Genomic DNA, 7121 nt, shown 5'->3' with positions numbered 1-7121 from the left:
CACCCCTCTTCCTCTCCTCCCCGCCCCCATCCGACAGGCAGAGCGAGCCCCCGCCCCAAACCCTAGCCACCGAGGAGCTGGTCTGGGCCAAGACCAAGGGCCACCACCACTGGTGGCCACACGCCTCCACTCCCCCTCCACCCACCCATCCACTGAATCCCCACTCGTCTCCTCCATCGGCACCGAGTACTCAGATGACCTCCACCCCGCCGCAGCCGTCAAGCCCTTCCTCGCCGCCCCCGATGTCGACGACCTCGTCCGCGCCAACACCGGCCTCACCTTCATTGCTGCCATCGCCCATGCTTGGGACATCACCGTCGGGATGCCCCTGCACGTGCGACCCCAACTCCTCCTCCGACCGACTCCGAATCCACCGACAAGGTCGTCATCACCACCGTCACCAACCTCGAGCCCCGCGGCTTCCTCGCCGCCCTCGCCAGCGTGGCCAGTGTGCGAGGAGTCGGAGTCCCGGGGATTCGCGTGGAGCACGTGGACATCTCCGCCGTGCCGATGCTCAACACCGACCTCGAGACATCCTGCCCGCCGTCGAGGCCATCCGCGACCACACCCGCGCCACCGACTGCTTCCTCTTTGGCTCGCCACGCCAGAGAAAAGCTACTCCATCACAAGTAATTGTTGCCCGCCCGCTCCTCCCCACTCCTTAATTTCAACCTTGTTTTCCTGCCAAGTACTCTCGGATTGCTCAAGCCATGTAAGAGTATCTCCCAAATTGGCACTTTGTTGCTGCTGCACCAACTGAAATACAGAGTTAGTATTAGTGGTCAGTATGTTTTGGCCACAAAGCAGGGGGAAACCCTTTTGTAAAGAAATGGATACAGTTTACAAGTTAGTATTAGTGGTCAGTATATTTTGGCCAACACATATTCTAATGTTCCCTCTCAAATTAAACCAAGGATTATGTTATGGTTTCTCGCCGGTATGGGTAAATTTTGGTTGGTTGTGCCAAATCATGCATTTTTGTCTCCATAACTGCGGAGTTTCTGTTCCACAAGGTGGATTCATATTTGGTTGTTCATGGTACAAAACTAGTGGGCTCGGTTCGATTGCCATGATGGAAATTTGGGGGATATGTTTCCCATGCCGTTGTCATGATGCTTAGTTAGTGGAGTCCTGTCCGGACATGACTGGATAGTAGATTGTTCATAAAGTAGAATACAAAATTTCTTAGGCCAACTTAAAAAAAGAAGGAGCCCATTTTGTCTAGTCAGTAAGCATGTCAACATCAAGTGTTAGAACTTCCTTTATTCCTTTCTTGCAGATTTTATAAAGAAAAGTGTGTCAATATTCTATCATGCCCTTTTACTTCAATTTAATATGGTTCTGTGATAATTGCTACACCTGAGAAATGCCCAATTCTACTGCACATAATATTTGTACCTTCCCTCTACCCTTGTCCAGCAGAAACCAACATTCATGTACTTGTTGCTCTATCAAGTTTAGTTCACACGAGTGCCCTTCACATAACAGTTCCATATCTTACTATTCCGTTTTTTAGAAAAGGAGTTAAAGCCCCGGCCTCTGCATCAATCGATGCATGCGGCCATCTATTCCTGTCTTCCAGTAGTTATATACTCGAGTAGTTTAGTTCACACCATATTTGGAGTACAAATCAAGTTTATTGCTAAAAATATTTATTATGATGGAACATACAAATCAAGTATTATTTTTATATCAAACTAAAAAAGAAATGCAGATGTTGATCATAGCTAAATGGACAAATATGTCCAGCTGGTGGCGTTGACCTGCGACAAATGTTTTCAGCGGTTGGTCTTGCTGAGAGGGTTATTGTTTGTGTCGAATGTATGTACAATACCCTAGATTATTCTTTGTTTCCCTCCAACGGACTAAACTCTGTACATGATTGATTGGCATGTTTGCTTGAGTGCATGTAATTGTTTTTCTTCATCTAGTTATATACTCCATTAGTTTAGTTCACACCATATCTGGAGTACAAATCATGTTCCCTTCATCTAGTTTAATACATGACATACGTGAGCAAACCATGTGGTGTTGTTTGGGCTTGCTTCTTTGGAGCAGAATTCTTTCATAGTTTAACATGGATTGCTGACTTAGTATTTAGCATAGTTGTATTGGAGTTGGACCCTCAACTTGTCACTCCAATCATCTACGAAGATACTCCCATAGGTGAGGCAAAGTACCCCTATTCTCCCTCAATTTATTCGTTGATTGATATGTAGATAGTTAATTAGAATGGTCATGCACTCAAGCAGTGCATGAGTGCAGAAAACTGCTTCACGCTTCAAATAAAATTCCAAGAATTCGTTGTGTGGTTTCAACTAACTTTTTTATTCAGGACAAGTTTGATCAACTAAATGATTTGTTGTTCTTTACTGTCAGTGAGAAAGGTTGATACCATGTTGTTTGTTTTGCAACATAGGGAAGTTCTTTAGTAGGACATGTTTCAGTTTTCTCCTCTGAATCTGCACTCTAAGTTAGCTCTCAACACCTCGAAGTCCTGATAGAGGTATACTACCTCACATCAAAATTTTCTATGCAAGCACGCGCTAGAGTCATGGGCTTCTTATGATCTACTAATTAGGTTTCTGCATAAAATTGATATCTCTTTGGCTAGCACTGATAGAAGACGTATGTCTTCTGTTTCAGCAATGCCAAAATTACATAGTTGGATGATGTTTAGGATTGTCCCAGTTGTATCATTCTGCTCGCATAACTTAGAGTTAAATGTGTGACACTCATTTTGGGACGGAGGAGTATTTCTTAGTAACAACTTTATATTAGGTCTGCAAACTAATTACTATTGCAACTATGCAACCAGCAGAACACCCTATCACCTTAAATCACAAGTGATGGAGCAGAATCGATGTGAGCTAACATAAGCAACTGTTGCAGACTTGGCTGGGCTAGACCCCTCGCACATCATGGTAATATGCAATGCTCCTAACAACAATATCATCTCCATGCTTACCTTTACGTTTTTTTAAGTATGATGGTTTCCTTTGTTAGTTCACCTCTTTTACACATTGTGATTTGAATACCTATATCTCTCACAAACAACTATGGGAAATAGTGTTGTTCATTGTTAAGCTTGATACGAATGTCATTTATCTCCACGTCTATCTTCCCCATCAAATAACTAAGATCCATAAATATGCGTCAATGTGTATGGCATTTTATTTAATTCCAGAATTCAATCTAAAGTTTTTGAAAAAAATACTAATTTGTATGCAAGGAACATCATATTTTGTTTAAAGCTAATTATTATCGCCTTGGTGTACGCTTTGGTGCATGAGTTTGTGCTCATGTAAACTAATGAGCACTGTAATTTGCCTTCCAAAATTAGTATCGTAACCATTGTATTTTACCATCCATTTATCATTATCGATCTACCGTTGCCTCTACAGGCGCGGCGTGTCGCCGCGCTTTTTGGTGCTAGTTGATATGATTCCTACTTCAGTTAGTGCTCTAAGTGGTTAACTAAACTTCTAAGTTTCAGCTACTAAAATCATGTTGAACTGAATAGTCCTACTGCACTACTTGCCGCAACACTTTTGTTTATTTTTTTGGTATTAAGACATGATTGGTTGGTCTATTTGTTAAGATTTCTGGTTCAAAAAAACAACCAAAACATACTTGAAGCTACACTTCTGTTTATAATGTCCTTGTATCATGTTTTGTTTCCTTCCTGGACATGGTATGGTCTAAGTGATGCTTGTATGCTAAATGGTGTGGTTCCTATAGTCCTGCTACTATTTGATGCTCTTGTAGTTAGGATTCTACTCCTGGAAGTGATGCTTGTAGAAAATGTCTTAGCTTTATATGGCGAAAGTTTGTGCATTAATTAGTCTTTTTCTTCTTCTTCTTCTAATTTTCTTAATTACACCAATTTTTGGAGATTTGATTCATTTCATGGAAGTTGGCATTGATGGACTGCTAGTGTTTAAAAAAAATTCATTTGTATTGACGAACAATGTAAAATTTATGTATGTATATATATATATATATATATGAACTATGTGAAACTATGTATTGTGCTACCTATGTGTTCTCTAGATTGTTAAATATTTTATGATGATGTTGGAAATATATATGCTATGAAATATATGTGTTGAAGATGTCTGAAATAGATGATGTGAAATGTATATGTATGCATGTATGTATGTATATTTGTGGTATGAAAATGCAGGGAAATAAAATAAAACAGATAAAAAAGGAGCAATACAGGCTCTTTGCCATCTGCCAGCACATGGCAAAGCCCTTTGCCATCGGCGAGCAGACGGCAAAGGGCCGCCCCCGGCAGATGGCAAAGGGCCCCCGGCAGACGGCAAAGAGCCCTCCGGGCGGCAGACGGCAAATGCTCCGTTAGCTATCTAACGGAGTCGCCCTATCGGCTGCCGTCTAGCTTCCTTTGCCATCTGCTTGCTATGGCAGATAGATGGCAAAGCCCTTTGCCGTCCGCTTCCTACCGGCAGACGGCAAAGAAGGCCCTTTACCGTCGAAAGCTATCGTAGAAATTTTGCCGTCTGCTAGCGGACGGCAAAGGTCTTTGTCGTCCGTGGAGTGGCCCTTTGCCGTCCGCTATGGCAGACGGCAAAGAAGTTGATTCCTGTAGTGAGGGGAGGTAAGGAATTGCCATCTAGCTCTGCACTTGATTCACCTTCAATTATGAGTAAGTTTGCGACATCACCTCCTGCTAGAAATATTGATATGTCGCCTGTGCTTGATGATGCTTATGATGCTGCTATGCCTGATACTGCTTTGCCTAATGATGCTAGAGATGCTATGCCTGATGATGCTAGAGATGTTATGCCTGATACTGCTTTGCCTGATACTGCTAGAGATGCTATGCCTGATACTGCCTTGTCTGATGATGCTATGCTTGATACTGCTAGAGATACTACTTTGCCTGATGTGCCACTAGGGGTGTTCCTTGATGCTCATATTGCTAGAGTTATTGTCAATGCTCGTGATGCTTCTGAAACTGCCGATACTATTGAGATAGAGCCTGCTTTTGCTCCTGCTAGATCTAGCTCTCCTAGATATGAATTGCCTCATATACCTGAGGGTTATGTTATGGAGGGAGAGATAGCTGAGGATTTTCTTGCGTGTAAGGATGCCTATGACGCTGAGAAATTACTTCTCAAGTGGAAGGAAAAATCTCTGAAAGCTAGGATGAAATACGACCCGAAGTTTGCCACTTCACCTATCTTTATCACCGATAAGGATTATGAATTCTCTATCGACCCTGAGATAATATCTCTAGTCGAATTTGATCCTTTCCACGGTTATGAGTCTGAGACGGTCGTAGCCCATCTTACCAAACTACACGATATAGCCACCCTTTTCACTAGTGAGGAGAAGATCCGCTACTACTACATCCTTAAGTTGTTTCCTTTCTCTCTAAAGGATGATGCTAAAGCCTGGTTCACTTCTCTTGCTCCTGGATGTGTGAGTAGTCCCCGGGATATGGTCTATTACTTCTGTGAGAAATATTTCCCTGCCCATAAGAAGCAAGCTGCCTTGCAGGAAATATACAACTTTGCTCAACTCCAAGAAGAGAGTCTCCCACAAGCTTGGGGGAGGCTCATCCAGCTACATAATGCTTTGCCTGATCACCCTCTTAAGAAGAACGAGATACTTGATAGCTTCTATAACGGACTTACCGATGCTTCTAGAGACCATCTAGATAGTTGTGTCGGTTGTGTTTTTAGGGAACGAACTATAGAACAAGCTGAGATTCTACTGAATAACATCTTGATCAACGAGAATGCTTGGACTATTCCCGAACCACCTCCTAAGGCGACTCCTAAGAAAAGAGGTGTTGTATTCCTCAGTCCCGAAGATATAAAAGAAGCCGAGAAATCTATGCAAGAGAACGGCATTAGATCTGAAGATGTCAAAAATCTACCACCCATCGAAGAGATCCATGGTCTCGATAACCCGGTACAAGTAGTAGAAGTGAATTCTCTGCGTAGGTTTGATGAGAGTGATATTCCTTTTGACAAACCTGCTAGCCTATGCTTTGATGAATTTGACAACTTTGTTGCCAAACAACAGAGTTTCAATGATTATGTTAGCAGACATTTGGAACAAAGCACTCGTATGCTTAGCCATTTAAGTGCTTGTGTAGACAGAAATGTCAATGATCTGAAGCTTCTGAGTAAACATGCCTCTATGATTACTACTCAGGTACAACAAGTACTTAAAGCTCAGAATGACTAGCTCAATGAATTAAATGACAACTCTGTCAGAGTCATTACTAGAGAAGGCAAAATGACCCAGGAACCTTTGTATCCTGAAGGCCATCCTGAGAGAATTGATGAAGATTCTCAAGGAATTAATGCCGATACACCCAGTCATCCTAAGGAGAAGAAGAAGGATGATAGAAACCTACATGCCGGTTCACCAAATACTGTCACACCTGAAGAACCTAATGATATTTCTGTGTCTGATGCAGAAACACAATCTGGTGATGAACATGAACTTGGTGACAATATGGACAGCGATGTTCATAATGATGCTCAACCTAGCAATGATAAGGATGTGGAGATTGAACCTACGGTTAATCCTGATAACCCACAACCTATGAGATACGATAAGAATGACTTCACTGCTAGGAAGCATGGTAAAGAAAGGGAGCCATGGGTTCAGAGACCTATGCCCTTTCCTCCTAAGCCATCCAAGAAAAAGGATGATGAGGATTTTGAGCGCTTGGTTGAGATGATAAGACCCATCTTTCTGCAGATGTCGTTAACTGATATGCTCAAAATGTCTCTGTATGCCAAGTACATGAAAGATATCGTGACTAATAAACGGAAGATACCAGATTTGAGATCTCTACCATGCTTGCCAATTACACTTTCAAAGGTGGAACTCCTAAGAAACTTGGTGATCCCGGAGTGCCCACTATACCTTGCTCCATTAAAGGAAACTACGTAAGAACTGCCTTATGTGACCTTGGAGCCGGTGTTAGTGTTATGCCGCTTTCTCTTTATCGTAGACTTGAACTGGATAAGTTAACACCCACTGAAATTTCTCTGCAAATGGCCGACAAATCAACTGCTTTCCCTATCGGCATTTGCGAGGATGTGCCTGTTGTGGTTGCTAACACCACTATCTTA

General features: G+C 42.4%; 1 pseudogene; it reads left to right on the top strand.

The window, feature by feature from the left end:
- The first annotated feature begins 299 nt into the window (after positions 1-299).
- LOC123439783 lies at positions 300-825 on the top strand (annotated as a pseudogene).
- Positions 826-7121: the final 6296 nt, after the last annotated feature.

This window comes from Hordeum vulgare, chromosome 3H (assembly GCF_904849725.1).
Source record: "Hordeum vulgare subsp. vulgare chromosome 3H, MorexV3_pseudomolecules_assembly, whole genome shotgun sequence".
In the NCBI taxonomy this organism is placed as follows: Eukaryota; Viridiplantae; Streptophyta; class Magnoliopsida; order Poales; family Poaceae; genus Hordeum; species Hordeum vulgare.
Note: the sequence above shows the minus strand (reverse complement) of the source record. Positions and strands in the feature narration are given on the sequence as shown.